General features: G+C 36.5%; 1 protein-coding gene and 1 non-coding gene across 2 annotated transcripts in view; one reads left to right on the top strand and one right to left on the bottom strand.

Annotated features, from left to right (window-relative positions):
- cep85l (centrosomal protein 85, like) overlaps window positions 1-19,348 on the bottom strand; it is a 157,551-nt gene that overhangs the window by 57,295 nt on the left and 80,908 nt on the right. The gene's annotated exons all lie outside the window — the stretch shown is intronic.
- The window catches only part of LOC114648652 (uncharacterized), a 30,494-nt gene continuing 13,723 nt past the window's right edge, over window positions 2,578-19,348 (top strand). The window contains exon 1 of the transcript XR_003715732.2: window positions 2,578-2,791. This is a non-coding gene — a transcript (uncharacterized LOC114648652). The remainder of the gene's footprint in view (window positions 2,792-19,348) is intronic.

Below are 19,348 nucleotides of genomic sequence, written 5' to 3'. Positions count from 1 at the left end.
ATTACAATTTAATTACTTCTCAAAATTATAGCAACAGGCACAAGTATCCTCTATATGTAACTTGGCATAGCTTGCCCATACCAAAGTCATGCAGCCAGCCAAGAGCAATAAATGCACTGCCAGAAAAAACAGTTTACTCCTCCACTGCTTCCCCTAAAAGATACGCTAACACAAGTCACTTGAGAACAGCAGGGCTGGCAGGCATTGAGTTTAAGAGAAGCAGTGGATCGCCTTCTAAGGATGCACAGGACAGAGCTATAAAACAAACTGCTGGTCCAGGAAAAAAAACAAAAAAGCAAATACCAAAACATATTTAATCTAATTTCATAAGGTGTTATTCATTCAGTAATTGCTAGCCTTGAACATATGATAATCACTTTATTATTTTTGTCTGCTTACTTAGGCTATAGGCACTAGTATAGTGTGATTTTTAATCTGTGCAAAAGGTTTACAGTAAGAATTCTTAAAATGAACAATGGTCGTTAAGGAATATCACTATCAATTTATCAGTCATTTTCGCGGTTTACCCAAGTTGGCTGCTTGTCCCCAAATATTTTTCCTCCACTTTCTATAGCACTGGACATCCTTTGAGGTGGCACTGATTATTCTCATGTTATGCTTTTAATTTACTGCCAGGAAGGCTTCTTTAAAAGACAGAAAAAGGGTACAGCACCCACAAATCCATCCATGGCTCCACATCATTCATGGCATCATTGCTGTGTACAAACTGTTTAACCTAAGCCGAAGAACACGTTAATTTCTCTAAAACAACTTCATTATAAATACTTAAATATCTACATGTCAGCATCTAACTTTCTCAATACCCATCACATCACAATGTCTACTCCAGATCTATAAATGCATAATGGTATTTCTTTCACTTCACTTAATGCTTCCTTCTCTTCCTATTCATGAAGCCAGCACTCTCTAATTAATTAATTAACTCAACTAATTAATTAATTAACTCAACTAATTACCTGCTTTAAAAGCCCAATTACTCTATATAATCCACTCCAATGGATCACCATTTACTTTGTAGACTGGAATATGTATGTTTACATTTTCGACTCTTCAGGAATCATCCCTAGACCTTCCACTAACATCAATATTTTCTATACCATTCCTCCTGCTTTACCTATATTTGTTGTCTTTACCATCGTCAAAGCTTCCCCTTTCAAAAACTACAGTGGAGGCCTATTATTTTCTCCCAATGAACATCATTATCCTCATTCAACAACTTCTTGAAGTATTTGCTGCAGGTATCCTTAAGGCCATTATTATCAATTACTGTGTTCCCTTCCAGATTTCTGAAGACATTCACACCTACAACACTCTCTTTTGCTTCCCATCTCCTGAATGATTAAGAACACATTCTTCCTAACTCATAGCTTTCTTACAAGACGTATCTTTGTTGCCTTCAACCTTTGTTTTCTGCCAAACCTTTTCTCCTCAATTTTCTTATCAATATCAGTATTCTAATACTAAGTATCTCGGAGTCTTTGTGGCCCCTTAGTATATCTGAGCTGTCAAAGTTTTTAGTTGTTTTCAAACAGCCATTCTTTGTTTTCTCATTCACGCTTAATGGTTCCTAAGATTCAATTGCTCTTTAGCAAAATTCAGGTTTACCTGCCTTTGATTTTGTCTTCAGTTGTAGTGGCAGGCTCAATGTCAATACTCATCCATAAATACAATGCATAGAATGTAGTGATGAGGAATAAGGAACATGGGTATTTTGAACCTTGCAAACAGAAGTGAGGCTTTTCTGTCAGACAGACAAGACAAGACAAGACAAGACAAGATTAGATTAGATTGTACCTGCTCAGGCAGCAAGTTAATGGCTGTCACCAAAAGGGGCAAGCGTGACTATGCTGGAAGAAATGGACATGGGCAACGATTTTCAGTCATTTAAACTGTCATGGCCCAAGTGATGAGATCAGTGACTAAGGTTGGCCAATCTGATATACCGCACAAGAAACAGTCACACAAAATCAGAGCCTCTAATCAGCCATAACTGCAAATGTATAGGCAATGGATGGATGGATGAATTATTATACAGACAGGATTATATGTAAATACCACACATATAATAACCAGAGGTAACTAGACTGAGAAACCCAATCCATACAATTTGCCAGATCCAAAGTGCTCTTTGTCCTCCCTTCCCCCTTTCTTAAATTTCAAGACTTTCATATGCAGTAGTGTTTTCATAAGAATAAGTTTCCGTAACTTAGCTGCTCAGCACAACCCTGCTTCTTATCCATACTATAATCAAGAAGCAGCCAAGTATACATACAATATATATATACTGTACTGCTTTGGCTAAATTATAAAGCTGCAGTCTTCAGATTTCAAACCCATGACACCCTTCCAGAATAAAAGAACAACTGATCTTGAAACTTTTCTAAAGGTTGAAGCAAGTACACCAAATTCCTTTCACTGCTTGTCCTTCTCCACAATACTGCACTAGATCACTAGAAAAGCAGATTCAATATATTTAATATAAATATTTAGAAAAACTGAAGACAAGTGCTTAGCTAGTTAGAGTTCAGTAAACTTTTGTTAAATGAAGCTGGCACATCACCATAGCCAATCCCAGCTTTCAAAGGGCTTTGTCACAGCAGTAATCCCTCCCTGAATTGGATTCTGACTCCCCGCCTCCTCCTTTAAATTCCCATAAACTTTGTGACATGCTGGGAAAAGTTGCCAGAAAACCACTAGATCAACTCCAGGAAGAGATTTTCCTGAACAGTTGTGACACAGGCCTTCTACAACTGGCAATCCACCTCAAAAGGTAGGAACCTTCTTCAGGGATTAATAAAGTATCTATCTATCTATCTATCTAGTATGTGATATAAAGGACACTAGCTAATTAAAATTGGCAGAAGGATCTATGAGACATCCTGCGAATTTTTTTCAGAATTCACATTTTAAAAATGTTTAATAAACCTTTAAAGTATTTAGTAGTTTTAGGAGAGAAAGAATATTTTTTAAAAAATGATGTTCTTTATTATATTTTCTATGTAATGAAGTAGTTTTTCATGTGATGTTCACTTACAGACTGACATTGCACAAGAACAGAATATAAACATCTAGACTGGAGGAATACATTTCATTTTCACAGGAATATACAAAAGTTTTTACAGGGAGCTTTTCCAAAGTATCAGATACACTATGAGCTAACTATGCACGAGATCAAGTACAAAAATCGGGGCATTTTATTTTTTAGCCAGTTAATATATATATTATAAAGGGGCAGTACTGAAATAAGGGGTTTAGAACTGAATGAAGGAATTAGTTAATAACTCTTACTGCCAATACAAAAATATGTAATTCATACAACTTATTAATGCTGCTAATCTAAAATATAGCCAGACAAGACTTTAGATAAATACAAGCCCCCTCCAAATATCACTATGTAACTTTTCATCCCAAAACTATCAAATTAAAGACTTAAGGATCGACAGGATTAACTTTCTGTTCACTAGTCCAAAAAAAAAAAAAAAAAAAAAAAAAGACATCCTACAATAATTTCACAGTCAAACTTACTTTTTATGTTTAAAAAAAATTAGCATTCAAAATTATCATTAAAACACAAAAACTACAAAAGCACCATCTGTTAAAATTATATTTCAGATATTTATTCAACTTCAGAATATAGCTTGGATAGATAATGATCTCATGACAGTTGTTTACAAAAAAAAAGAGTCTTAAGAAATCTATTCTAACTATCATCTGGTTCAAACAAAACATTAAGAACCTTCACTCTGAATTAAAACAGGAGTAACTGCTAACATTTTAAAGATGGTAAACCATGAAAAAGACGGTATGATTTCTCACTTAGATTTACAATAAGAAGTATGCACAAATACATCAAGTCAGTCAAAGCAAATTTAATACATTATTCGCAGTGAAAGCTGCTAACACTGGAAAAAATAAAGACTTAAAAAGAAAACTACTTATAACAGACAGGAAATGGTTACCAGAATAAACTTCATTTATTGCTATGTGCAAATCATTCTATGGTCAAAGGCAAATAAGAAAACACTCTACTATTGTTTATACCAAAACTCTCTTTGTTTCAAGTTGCATTGCTGGTAATGTGGGTTACCGATTTGAATATCCTAAACAAATTAAGTTTTAAAATTAGTGACCAAATACCTCTAGCAAAAAATGTAACATGCCTTAAAAGAAAATTATGCTTTAACTAGGCTGGAGTTCACTTTCAAAGAATAAGGAATGTTACAATGTTGCATTCACTAATCTACACATAGGTGAATGCAGGTTAGCAGCAATAACATCATTAAACCAAGGACTACCCTGTCTATAGTGTATATTAGCCAATCTGTCGATTAATCTTTATTTTTATAAAGCACCTTCAATGGTGACATTTCCTCCAAATGTTTCAAATACACAGCATGACAGACCCAGTTAGGCCTATAAGGAAGAAGCATACTGCTAGCTAAACGACATTTTGGTTTCTGGGCCTAGACTCGTACCCACTAAACAAGATCCCCAAGAACAAAGCACTTACTGGTCCTGTTTAAGTACCTGTAAAACTATTACTGTTGTCTTGGTATTGTAAAGCACTCTGTCAGTCTTTGTTTACATCTGACAATTTTCTGATTTGGAAAACTAACATCTAATTGCCAAAACTGTGATTATATCTAAATGTAACAAACAAAATATTAGATAGATAGATAGATAGATAGATAGATAGATAGATAGATAGATAGATAGATAGATAGATAGATAGATAGATAGATAGATAGATAGATAAATAGATAGATAGATAGATAGATAGATAGATAGATAGATAGATAGATTAAATAAAGTCAACTATATTGTTAATTAACTGAATATGATCTACATCACTTGTGAAAGGATCTTATTTGTGAAGACTATACCAAGTAAATCTAGAATAAGCATGGAGAGAATATGCATGCATTTGTGGAAGCATGTCCTGTGTGGGAGTGGCACTTTGTTCACAGCAGATTTCTGATGGAAAAGGCCCTTCTTTTCATGATTTTAATTGGATTACATGGATTCAATACTAAACATATGCACTGTCAGTAGGTGAGAGTTCATTTTAGCATTGTTGACAGTTAAAATCCAAAACAATGAAATGATTAAAAAATAACAAGCGAAAAATCATTTGAAGAGTGATTTTTCCCCTTAATAGAAACAAAGTGCTAGCAGAAGCCAGGTCTGGAAGGAATGCAAATCCACTACATGTATAATTATTAATCAATCTAGACATATGTGGTAGAACTCAAAGATAAAACTGAAAAAACACCAAGATATTAGTTAACAAGAAATTAACAAAGAGGTTGCAACAAAGAAGGTTAAAATTTGGCAAACACATAGAGTTGGGCTCCAAGTGGCTGGTGTGACCAACAAGCTGCAACATATATTGCACATTACTTACTTTTGGCGTAGCTTAGAAAAGAGCGGATTCTAAAACTCTACAGATTTATCACTAGATTCAGTTTACAATTACATTGAACTTGGGTGGCATAGTGGTTTAGTGCTACTGCCTCGCAGATTTAGCTTCCTGGGTTCAAATCCCATGCCTGGTTTCTGTCTGTGTGGAAGGTACACAAACAACCTGTGTTTGTTATTGTTTCCCATTATGTGCATGTTCGAATGAACAAAAATACTAAATGTGTGTGTCTATATGGATGGGTCCCATGATGGATTAATTCCCTCTCCAACACTGCTTTCTACCTTGTGCTTGATACTGTTAATATAGACTGGTCTCATGTGACCCTAAAATTGTATAAAATAGGGGTTGAGGATTTTTCAAATTGGTGAAAATAACAGAATCTAGATTTTAAAAAACAAAAAATATTTAATTTACATTTAAAGATACTACACATGAAACAAATAAGATATTTTAAAATGGGTTTGGAAAGGCATGTAATTAGGACAAGTATGTAAGAATATAATATATACAACATTACCCCCTAAAAAATGCATTTTCAGTTTTTCTTTCCTTGTTCTCTGTTTATTTTTATTTTGTAATGTTAAATAACAAAAAAAAAGTTTTTTCTAATTCTGTGAATATGGGCTTATCTCAATTACGTTGTAAATTGCATTCTAACTTTTCAACTCAAAGGGTGACATCATAAACATTGGAAGTGAACAAAGTAAACCTTATTGGTAGAATAATCACAGAACGTCTCACTCGACATTGAATGGAAAGGAAGAATTTTGCTTTTGGTGTTTGTTTTAAGCTTTTATGACTGGACCATTCCAAAATGTTGACTAGATTCATATTATTTAAAATTGCTTTTATACTTGAAATAATGTAAGCTTACATTTATCTTTAGCTATTTAGAAGATTTATGACAAAAGCCCAATAACTTTGTTTAGCTATTCAAGTCAACTTGTTTTAATTTGGTAAGCCAAGGAGGGGTCATTTCGAGGCTGTCTACAGCTGAACAAACCAACATTAACTTTCCACCATCATTTGTAGTTCTGAAGCAAGACACATGCTGCCTCATAAAATGCATTACAATGATGCCAACTAGGTTTTTGTGGACTAAAATGGTAGTGTGTACAAGTACAATGAAATTACAATATTGGCTTCTCCTCATTCTTCGAGAAAGGGCTCCATTTCTATATTTAGGCATTCACTTTTAGGGAGGGGCGGCACGGTGGTAGCGCTGCTGCCTCACAGTAAGGAGACCGGGTTTCGCTTCCCGGGTCCTCCCTGCGTGGAGTTTGCATGTTTCTCCCCGTGTCTGTGTGGGTTTCCTCCCACAGTCCAAAGACATGCAAGTTAGGTGCATTGGCGATCCTAAATGATCCCTAGTGTGAGTTTGGTGTGTGTGTGCGCCCTGAGGTGGGCTGACGCCCTGCCCGGGGATTTGTTCCGGCCTTGCGCCCTGTGTTGGCTAGGATTTGCTCCAGCAGACCCCCGTGACCCTGTGTTAGGATATAGCGGGTTAGATAATGACTGACTGACTTTTAGAGAGCCATGGTTTGAAAGAATGCTCCCACCCCATTATTGATGCTAAATTTATTCTTCTTCATTGGTGTTCCACTAGCATACATTTTTTTTCTGCTGTATTGCAATTAAAAAAGACCCAACAGGATGGTCAACAAATTTTAAAATGTAATCATTTTTATTAAGTAATAATAAGGTAGCTTATCCCAGAGCTTTCAAATGACTGTTTCCATAGCAGACAACATTTTCTGATATACATCCTAAAGTTTCATCCTATTAGACCTTTTTTGTTCTTTGCTATTATGGCTTTTTAACAAACACCCCAAAATACTTTATACTTAAAATGACACTAACGCAAAATATTTTTTCTACATAGTACACTAATAACATGGCAGGCATCCTTGAAAACCTTGTTAAATTTTAACTGTCTCTAACATCCGGAGGTCTATCATATAACCATTCATCTGTCCCTTCAAGATTATGTATATCCACTTGGAGGGGAAAGGACTCGAGAGGCTACTTCGTCAGAATCAAGATGCAATGTTGAACATGACCCCAGTCCTGCCAATCAATGATAATAAAAATTGATCGACATCCTGGTTTTAAACCACACGCATTCCTAAATATTTCCAAATCTGCAGATCATGTGAGCTTCATAGCTCTGTCAAAGAAACAATACCAAATTTTCTTATCAACTAGACCTTTTGTTAGTCATTCACTACATTATTCATTTAGCCGAGATCTGTTTTCCAAATTTGACTGAAGTGTCTTAAGTATTTTAAATTCCACACAGGCAGCAGTTATCTTAAAAATATGACTGGCCCTGGTGAAGATGCTGCAGTATTACAATTACTATACCTGAAGCATATGGAGTTAAATGTACAGTCATGTGCATATATTTCAAAAGCCATTTCCAAAAGTAGACTATCTACTATGTAATCATAGCACAGTTACCAGCAATGGAAAATAGCCCTTTAGAGAATACTGATGTTACAGGAATATAGAAAAAAGTCTGCACCAAGGAACTGCTTTGTGTCATTAGAGTTTTTCCCACTGCAGGAGCTTTTTTCAGGAACCAGGGATTTTTCAGAACCTCAGGAACTTTTATAGCTGTCCCACTACAGGAGCTTGAGCCTTTTGTAGTCAATGGTAGGCAGTTCTCATTACATTTTGTTTTTAATTCCTACTTTAGGGTATGTACTTTTTGTACAACTGGGGACTATTGTGGATGAGGCTTGGGTGATGAATTGTGCTGATTGGCTGACCACAAGAACCAGCACCATCTTAAAAATCTGTTAGTAGTTTGGATTTTGGAGAGTTACCAGTGAAGGTGTAGAACCACACTTCACACAACACATCACTCTTTATTGCTGCCTCCCTGGTGCACTGTACCGTAGACTGCATTTTAGCAATAACTGGGGATCCTCCATGAATTCTCATACACATCTCACATTCACACTCAGTCACTCTTCTTTCCACGTCACATATTTTCCATAAAACCTTCTGTTCCTGTTGTGTAGTGGGAATACAACAAACGAAAGTGGCCAGGAAGCACAAGTGGCTCAGGGCCTACATTGTACAGGAACTCACTGGTTCCTGAAAAAGTTTCTGCAATGGTAAAGCGCTTATAGGTATACTTTTTTGGTGGAGAAATTTTGATGGATTGCAGGAATACAATCTGAAAAACTAACTCATCCTGAACTACAAGCCATTATGTATTATACTTTTAACCAAAAAGAGTTAGCGATTAGCTTTTCAGTAATCACACTATTCCTTGCTTGTGTTCTGTTAACATTAGTGTTGATTGGCAGACTTTGACAAAGCATTTTTCTTAGCGAATATGCTGCATTTGCCAGAGAACTTATTTGCTGAATATTTCCCTGGAAATTGGCCGTATGGCTGTCTTTGACAAACATTTTTTCCTTATAAACCTAAGATGCTTTGCAAGGCCAGCATGACAGTACAGATCTGTAGTAGCCATAAGGAGAACTTTCACACATGCTTATATATTATTCATAATGGCTAACATGGTATGCAACACCATAGTACTACAGACACATGCTTATTGCAAGCATACTCCACCTCATTTAACATCACTACCTAGTCTGCTTCACATATGAATGATGTCACTTCCCCAAGTATGACTTTAAAAATGTGCTGTGGGCACAGCCAATAAGTGCCCCAAAAACTACAACTCTGTGACTGCAATAAGTTTTACTTATTGCTAGTTTACAGCCATTGTTGCATTTTGTTTGTGTCTGTTTCCATTATCTCTTTTGTTGTTTGAGGCATAGTGCGTTCACAGTGGTTAGCACTTCTGCCTCACAGCTCAAGTCACATTTATTGCCACAATAATCAGTTCAACATAGTTGGGAGGTGCTTCCCTAGCCCTCAGTGACACTTAAGACCATCAATCATAATCAATTCAAAACTAGTTCAATTTCTTCTTCCCCATTCACTTCAATGCATTTGGCCAAGTTTGGCAAACTTCCCAAACATTTCCATGATTTTGTGCACTAGAGTGTTGTACCGTGTTAACTATAGATTGATACAGGAGAAAGTAGGGTGTAATGACACCTTTTATTGTCTAACTATTGTGGTAACGCAAAATAAGTGGGGTTTACTCATCACTAGTCTTCATCCATGCAATTGTGGTCAGAAGGTACATACAATTTATTTTTGCTCTTTACACATATTTCCTTTTTGATTTCCCATGATGCAAAATGCCTCTAGAACACCCAAATATATTTAAATAGTGGTACCCTGAGCAGTTATATGTTTATTCAGTTGCTGAGCATATAACTATCATCAATAGTTTGCTTCTCAATCACTCCCCAAAACATCAGAATATGCAGATTTTAAAAAATGTAATCTTAGATTGCTGGTGGTTAACCTAACTCTGCTTCTATTTGTTTATGTTATGAGTGAGATATACACATAGGCTGAAACAAGGTTTTATTCATCCATCCATTTTCCAACCCGCTGATTCCGAACACAGGGTCACGGGGGTCTGCTGGAGCCAATCCCAGCCAACACAGGGCACAAGGCAGGAACCAATCCCGGGCAGGGTGCCAACCCACCGCAGAGGTTTTATTCATGTTGATTTAATAAAGCTTTATTGTTTTACAGTACATTTAATATTCTGACACATTTTTTTCTCTAAATTACTTTTGTGAATCAGATAAACACGCATGTCGACTTCAACTGAAATGGGGAAAAGGTTTGAAATCATGGGATGTTCATATCAGTCTATTTTGTTTTCTACTGTTAAACAAATATCCATGAAAAAACCTTTACAGCGACTTTAAAAATATTTAAAATACTTACTCCTAAATCATGCCAGCTGAACATTTCTTATATTTACCAGTGTTCATAGTCAATGGGGATAAAAACACTTACTTAAATTCAATTATATGATCAGAGATTTAACCAAAGTAATCCTGACTAAGGATACCTTAGTTAACAGCATTCCAAAAGAATCCACAGATAAAAAGTAGTTCTTTTCTGGTAAATAGCCCATTTTTCCATAATAAAATGTTTGTTGTAGCATGAGGTGCATAAGTGTGTATTTATCAAACATACACATAAAACTTCTATTTGTTTTGTTTCATTCAAAAGCAAGCCTTTACTAAATGACTCATTTAAAATGCTTGCTTATGTTCTTCACTATCTACAGCACAAGATAAAAAAAACCTTTTCAGCCCACTACAAAAGCCATTAGAATTTGTCCATCTTTACAACTGCCCCCCTCGGCTCACAAGCACAATTTCAGCAATGTATCTGGGCTGAATCAACTTAAGTGTGTAACCTAAGTTCCTGAATACCATAGTTAAGTCTCTAGCTTGTGCTCATTGGATCTACCAATAGGGCGGATACCGGTCACAATGCTTTGAGATACAGTATTTAAACAACACAGATAAAACTGCAGTAAGTCAACATTAATAACAAACTAAATAAAAAACAGATGTGGAAAAGTACTTAATTTCTGAAATGAGAAAAGCTATTCTGCCTGTGGAGTAAATGAAGTAATGATTCTTTAGTTATTATTAGTTTGCCTGTCAAAAAAAAAAAAAAAAAAAACTTTTACACTGCAGCGCAGTATCTTGCTGATCAGCAAGGATTGCCATATATTAAAGAGCACAGTAACTTCCATATATGTCAATTTTCATCCTTGACTTGGTCAGCTTCCAGAACAATCTGTGCTCATTGCAATGCTATGATGTAACAAAGAATTGTTTGGGGGTAGGTTTGGGGAGGGCATGTCTCTTCAAAAATGTATTATTGCTGGTCAGGTTAAGTCAGAAAGGCTGCACACTGATTCTTTCTCTTACAATACACTTCTTTAGACCAGACACAAACACTTTATTTTTAGACTATTACACCACATTGTAAAATTGTTTCACTCTCTTATTAAAGTAGTTAATTCATCACAGAAACAAAACATTGGGCAAGTTTTCACAATTTGAATTTTTCAATAATGTTCTGCCTAGGACTACTTCTGAAGAAGAAAATCTTAAAGAGAACCGAATAATGTCATTTTTAATCTTCATTCTAAATACCTACAACCACTAAACACTAAGTGTTGAACCCAGATTGCGGGCTCTTTGAGTCTATTAAAAAAAGGTCAGAACTATGAATAACTATGATCGCACAATAGACATACAGAAGACTCATGTCTCTGGCTGGCAACATCAAAGTTGCTCAGTCACCTGATGAGAACAGTTGCCTAGTCCAAAGCTTTATCAAAAATAATTGATGACCCCGACAAAGGAAACAAAAAAAAAAAAAAAAAAAAAAAAAAAGGCGAACCGAGATAGGATCTTTTTTAACAATGTAAATTGTGGTACTGCTCTTGATCACTATGACCTCTTTCCTCAAACAAACTAATATAATGTGACTATGTTTATCTAATATTATTCTGACCTTCAAAATATATTTTTGAACAAAAAAATTCTAACTACTTGTTGCACAAAGTAGACGTCATAATGACATACCAGTTAGGAAAAAGAGCATAATCAGGATGCAAATTAAGCTCTACTGTAATACTGTTTTGTCAGACATTATACAAAAAAGTAAATGTATACAATATTGAGGCAGGCAGGTATATTAAGGCTATAATAATATAATAATTAGCATAAAGTATAACCATTAACACATTTCAGTACACTGTATTAGAAGGCACACAAGTGTTTACTGACAGGATGCAAACTTGTCATCTTCTGGTGCAAACCCTGATGCTTATTCACTTACTCAAGCAGAGTCCAACACTTGAGTCAGAGGTCAGATTGTGCTAAAATTGCAAGAATCTACCAAAGCGTGATTCAGAGTTCAGCAACTCTCAAATTATTTATTGTGAAAACAGAGAAGGGGGGCGGTATTGGATTCTGGCTTGGACAAAGTGATAGCATCCTGGTACAGACAATCACTAGCCTCAATTACAAAGATAATAAATATATAAATAAATATATAATATACTAGGGGGTTCCCCCCTGCTTACTTCACTCGCCAACCCCCCCAGCCAGCGCTATGCACCAGCCAATTCACGTCTCTGCCGCTCGTGTTGTGAAGAGGGGAGCGGAACGCACCCTAAGGAGACGCGGACGATCCTCCAAAACCCCCTCTTAAACGGTGATACAATGGAAAACAAATAGGAGGTTAAAAAAAAAAAAACTCTTTGGTTGATCAGCTGCTGGCTTCCTACTGCTGCCATGTCGCGTGATCTGCATCTCGCACGGCGCTTCGAACATTTAAAAGCCTTTACAGCAGCTGTACTACTCTTTGTCTTTTATTTCCAGCCCCAGGCGTGGTTAAATCTTATGGCACAAAGTCTCGTCTCTCGGGACTTTTTAGTTTATAATTTAAACTGGAATAAGAATCTGAAAATCTAACAACATCAAATTAAAGTTCGATAAATTCTGAAAAGAATGATACCAAATATATATATGTAGGTTTTAAAATAAGCCCGTGACAAAATCATTGCACATTTAGGCTTAGGATTTTATATTATATATATATATATATATATATATATATTATATATATATATATATATATATATATATAATCACACACACAGTCATGTGAAAAAGTTTGGGAACCCCTCTTAATTCTTTGGATTTTTGTTTATCATTGGCTGAGCTTTCAAAGTAGCAGCTTCATTTTAATATATGACATGTCTTATGGAAACAGTAGCATTTCAGCAGTGACATTAAGTTTACTGGATTAACAGAATATGCATCATAACAAAATTAGACAGGTGCATAAATTTAGGCACCCCAACAGAGATATTACATCAATGCTTAGTTGAGCCTCCTTTTGCAAATATAACAGCCTCTAGACGCCTCCTATAGCCTTTGATGAGTGTCTGGATTCTGGATGGAAGTAATTTTGACCATTCTTCCATACAAAATCTGTCCAGTTCAGTTAAATTTGATGGCTGCTGAGCATGGACAGCCTGCTTCAAATCATCCTATAGATTTTCCATGATATTCAAGTCAGGGGACTGTGACAGCCATTCCAGAACATTGTACTTCTCCCTCTGCATGAATGCCTTTGTAGATTTCAAACTGTGTTTTGGGTCATTGTCTTGTTGGAATATCCAACCCCTGCATAACTTCAACTTTGTGACTGATGCTTGAACATTATCCTGAAGAATTTGTTGATATTGGGTTGAATTCATCTGACCCTCAACTTTAACAAGGGCCCCAGTCCCTGAACTAGCCACATAGCCCCACAGAATGATGGAACCTCCACCAAATTTGACAGTAGGTAGCAGGTGTTTTTCTTGGAAGGCGGTGTTCTTCTTACGCCATGCAAAGCGCTTTTTGTTATGACCAAATAACTCAATTTTTGTCTTATCAGTCTAAAGCACTTTGTTTCAGAATGAATCTGGCATGTCTAAATGAGCATTTGCATACAACAAGCGACTGTTTGTGGCGTGAGTGCAGAAAGGGCTTCTTTCTCATCACCCTGCCATACAGATGTTCTTTGTGCAAATTGCGCTGAATTGTAGAACGATGTACAGATGCACCATCTGCAGCAAGATGTTCTTGCAGGTCTTTGGAGGTGATCTGTGGGTTGTCTGTAACCATTCTCACAGAGAGCGGCATATGCGCAGGACTATTTTTCTTGGCCTGCCAGACCTGGGTTTAACAGCAACTGTGCCTGTGGCCTTCCATTTCCTGACTACATTCCTTACAGTTGAAACTGACAGTTTAAACCTCCGAGACAGCTTTTTGTAGCCTTCCCCTAAACCATGATAATGAACAATCTTTGTTTTCAGATATTTTGAGAGTTGCTTTGAGGATCCCATGCTGTCACTCTTCAGAGGAGAGTCAAAGGGAAGCACAACTTGCAATTGACCACCTTAAGTACCTTTACTCATGATTGGACACACCTGTCTATGAAGTTCAAGGCTTAACGAGCTAATCCAACCAATTTGGTGTTGCAAGTAATCAGTACTGAGCAGTTACATGCATTCAAATCAGCAAAATTACAAGGGGACCCAAATTTTTGCACAGCCAGTTTTTCACACAACTAAATACTGCTTCACTAAAAATCTTTGTTCGGAAAACACACCAGTTTTCGGATGTTCCTAGGAAACGAAAGACATACCACTGTTATCTTTTTTGTTGAATTGAAAGAGTAAATTATCATGCAGGCTGAGAGGGGTTCCCAAACTTTTTCATATGACTAGATATATATTGTTGTGAATTTCCCCTTGGGATTAATAAAGTATCTATCTATCTACATATCTATATCGATCGATAGATAGATAATATAATAAAATTCAGTTTTTATTCAAATCATTTCATATAAAAAATATATGAGCACGGCAAGGTTGTGTTATGTGGAGGCATCAGGGACCCATGTTCAATTTTCAACCCAGTCACTGTTCACTGTCACCTTTAAACATTCCACACCATTGGGGGTGTGTATATGTGTGCCCTATCATGTAATGGGATTTATTTACCCAGAGTTGGTGTGTGCCTTGACTCTACTGTTGCATTGATAGGTTATAGCTTAGTAAAAGGAAAAAGATGTTTCAGGAAAATCAACAAATGGCTATGACCAAATTCTTTTCTCAATAAACTGACACTCTAAGGAGTGCTTTCATGACATGCAACACATTTAGCAGACATTAGCCTCCTTTCCTTATAATATATTGAAGGGTTATTACTACGTAATTAATACTTCAATATAATGTTTTGATTTAGATCATCATTCAAGTAGTACTCTTATTATTTAAAGAGTAGACAGGGGCGTTGGTAGGGGGACGTGGTGTTAATGAGAAAAGATAAACAAATCAGTAAGCTGCCAAGTTAAGTATGACTGTTTCGTAATAAAAATCACATTCTTCCACTAGTGTGTTTGTTATTTGTGTTTGTGCACAATCTATTACTTTTTCAGTTCTTAAGTGCTCAATTACTTTCTTATGGGGAGGAGAGTTGCATGCTTTTTCCCAGGCTCCTTAGACTTGAAAGAGCATAGGTCAACAGTTATTTACAGAATAGGACACAATCATGTTGTATAACTTGGTGCAATGTTTTCCAGTGCTGCAGAGAGGGGTGCTGGAGAGACAGAGACTTTAAAATCTTATCTAAACTTTTACAGTTAAGAGAACAATCAGAATGGATATTTTTAAGTCGCTTATTTACTGAGAATTTCTGATACAAGGTGGTAACGGTAATGGGTTTGAACATGAAAAGGCTAATGGACCTCACTTGCAAGAGCTGCATGTCTACTCCTCATGCTAAATCATCTAGGTTTTACTTTTCCAAAAAGGCTTAACTATTTATATGGATTACAGACAAAAATGTTAGTGCACTTTGGTGTGATTTACTGTGTCAATATATTGAATACCCTTGAATATGTCTAGCAATATACTTCTGTACCGTAAACAAGGTTGATAGGTATTCTAGCAATTATTTGATTTCTTGGTATACAATTAATTTTACATTTAATCTGGTAGGTCTATCTGGTAGGTAGAATAATTTAATTTTAGATGTTGTTTGCAATATCCCAATGTTATAGTAAACTGTTAATCAAAAAGGAGTGCCATGTTTTTAAAAGTAAACAACTGCTAAAGAAGCATCCACCTTGCTGTTCTGCTTTTAAACAACGGTGGGCACAAAGTAGAATGTAAAATGAGGATGGGCATGTCATAAAACATTTTTTAAACCTTGTAACAAGTGGTTTAGTTGCATAACAATTAACTCAAAAGGTTCTACGATATATTTAAAATGTGGCGTCTTTCTGAACCATTGGAAGCCTCCAGAAGTATTAGGAACAGCAAGGCCAATTAATTAGTTTTTGCTGTCCACTGAAGACATTTGAGTGTAGATAAAAACATGAATATGAGAAGAGAAATCAGAGTTTTTAGCTTTTACTCCCTGGTATTTACATTTAGATATATTAAACACCATTGAACATAGCAAATTTTGTATCAAACCACCCAGTTTTTCAACTGAGCAAAAAGTATTGGAACAGAATATTTTCAACTCAAAGTCAAAAATACTTAATATTTGGTTGCATATCCCTTGCTTGCAATAAGTTCATCAAGCCTACAAACCCATAGACTCCACCAGATTGCTCTTTCTTCATTGGTTATGTCTTTCCAGACTTTTACGACAGCATCTTTTAGTTGATGCATGTTTTGCGGAGCTTCTTCCTTCAGTCTTCTCTTCAGGAGGTGAAATGCATACTCAATGGGGTCAAGATCTGGTGTTTGACTTGGCCAGTCCAAAATCTTCCATTTGCCCCCCTCATGAAGTCATTTGATGAGGTTGCAGTATGTTTTAGATCAATGTCTTGCTGCATAATCAAGTTCCTCCCGATTAGTTTGGTGCATTTCTCTGTAAATTTGCAGACTCTGTAGACATCCAAGTTCATTCTGTTACTACCAACATGAGTTACATCATCAATAAAAATGATTGAGCCTGTTCCAGACACAGCCATGTAAGTCCAAGTCATGACAAATCCTCCACCATGCTTCACAGATGAGCTTTTATGTTTAGGATCATGAGCAGATCCCTCCTTTCTCCATACTTTGATCTTTCCATTACTTTGGTAGAGGTTAATCTTTGTCTCATTAGTCCATAAAACTTGATTCCTGAACTGTTGTGGCTCATCTCTGTATTTTTTTGCAAATTCCAATCCGGTTTTCCAATTTAAAATTTGCATCTTGCATTTTTTTGTTCTTTATTTCGCCTTATACAATTTCTTGTATTAGGAATTTGTTAGTTTTCGCATACCCCTTGGGGTCAGAGCGCAGGGTCAGCCATTGTACAGTGCCCCTGGAGCAATTACAGGTTAAGGGTCTTGCTCAAGGGCCCAAGAGAGTAGGATCTCTTTTGGCAGTGAAGGGGATTCGAACAGGCACCCTTCTGGATACCAGCACAGATCCTTAGCCTCAGAGCCACCACTCCGCCCCATTTTGCTGTATGGCCCTTATATTGTTGTTCTCTTAAGTCTCCTTCAAACAGTGGACTTTGATATTTCTATCGCTGCTTTTTGAAGGTTTTTCATGATGTTATGGACGGTTGTTTTCGGGTTTTCTTTACTGCTCTCACCATCTGTCATCAATTTTTGTTGTTTTCTTCAGACGACCAGTTTTGATGCCTGATGCTCAGCACATTAGTGCTGACATTCCATAGTGGTATATACAGTGCTACATCCAATGTTTTTGAAATATCGTTGATAGATTTTCCCCTTTTCTCAGCTTCAAAATAGCATGCTTTTCTCCCACAGTCAGCTCTCTGGTCTTCATGTTTGTCTACCCTTCTTAACTACAACTACAACTTCTTAACGTTCCAATACTTCTGCTCACTTGAAAAATGGGGTAGTCTAATAAAAAATGTTCTATGTTCTATGTTGTATAACTAGCTGTAAATACCAATCATCATATTCATCTTTTGATCTCACACACAAATGTCCTCAGAGCACAGCAAAAGCAAATTAATTGGCCTTGCTATTCAAATACTTTTGGAGTGGACTGTAGATGTAAATGCCAAACTTGGGGGACAAATGGCATTCTTTCCATTTAATCTTGTGTGAAAAGAAATATCACACCAAAGAATATTTTTGGGCAACTACCCTTCCTCAAATGTGATACATACTCAAACCCTACTCCAAAACAATCAAACACCAAGATGTCCATTATAGCATAAAGCATAGATCAATTTGTTTTGGAAATGAACTGCTATGTTGAAACTTTCACTTCAGTTCGGGTCACTTGACCAACCAGTTTCTAGCTCCATATCATCCTTCAGGAAGGAAATAATCTATTGCAGCATTGCGTTTGTTTATTGATAGTCTTGTAGTGATTGACCAATCACTCACAATTTTAAATGAACAACTTCACTGTGAATCACCAACACCCTATGCGCCCGAGAGTAATAAATACATATATTTATTTAAATAAGGCTGCATGGTCAGCCCATTATTTTTCATGCTGCTCACCCACAACTGCACCCTCATCAGCAACCATAATGACACATCCTACAGAGAGGAGTCTGAACATATGGTGAGGGGGTGAATTGAAAATAATCTGTCCCTAAATGTCGGTAAGATAAAAGAGATGTTTGCCGATTTCAGGAGAACATCATCTGAATATTCCTCACTGCTCATCAATGGCTCTGCTGTGGAGAGAGTCAGTAGCAATACGTTTGTTGGTGTGTATATTTCTGATTACCTCTCCTGAACAATCAACGCCAACTCTGTTGTCAAGAATGCACAAGAGCAGCTTTTTTTCTGCAGAGACTGAAGCGAATTGGCTTGCCATTACCCATTATTAACACCTTTAAAGGAGGAAAGGTGGAGAGCATCCTGACAAACTATCACTGTGGGGTATGAAAAAAGCAAAGCTCACAAATACAAGATTCTGCAGCGCGTATTGAGGACAGCCGAGAGGATCATAGGGGTCTCCCATTCCTTGATCCAGGACATTTTTCAGACACGCTGTCTGAGTAGAGCTTCTGCCACTGTCAAAGATGTCTCCCACCCATCATACATACTGTTTGTCCTCCTGCCGTCAGGTAGAAGATTCGGCAACATTAAGACTAGAACAACCAAGTCCTATAACAGCTACTTTCCCCAGACTTCGCAACACCTACATGTCACAAAGTACCATATCCCTATAAAACTTCTCCAATTATATACTGTCACTTTACACTCTGCAGTTTATTATGCATATTGAGCATTGATTGAGCTTTATAGTCCTGCATCCTTTGTTTTATTACACCATAACATTACCAACAATAGAATGTATGTTAAATGTAGGATGTTCTGCCTATGCACCGGGGACTGCAAGGAACGAAATTTCATTCCACAATATACAAACCCCAAACACAAATGCACAAAATGAGTCATGGGTTCAAATAAAGGGGTGATTTTTTACAA

The sequence above is a fragment of the Erpetoichthys calabaricus genome, chromosome 3 (assembly GCF_900747795.2).
Source record: "Erpetoichthys calabaricus chromosome 3, fErpCal1.3, whole genome shotgun sequence".
Classification (NCBI taxonomy): Eukaryota; Metazoa; Chordata; class Cladistia; order Polypteriformes; family Polypteridae; genus Erpetoichthys; species Erpetoichthys calabaricus.
Note: the sequence above shows the minus strand (reverse complement) of the source record. Positions and strands in the feature narration are given on the sequence as shown.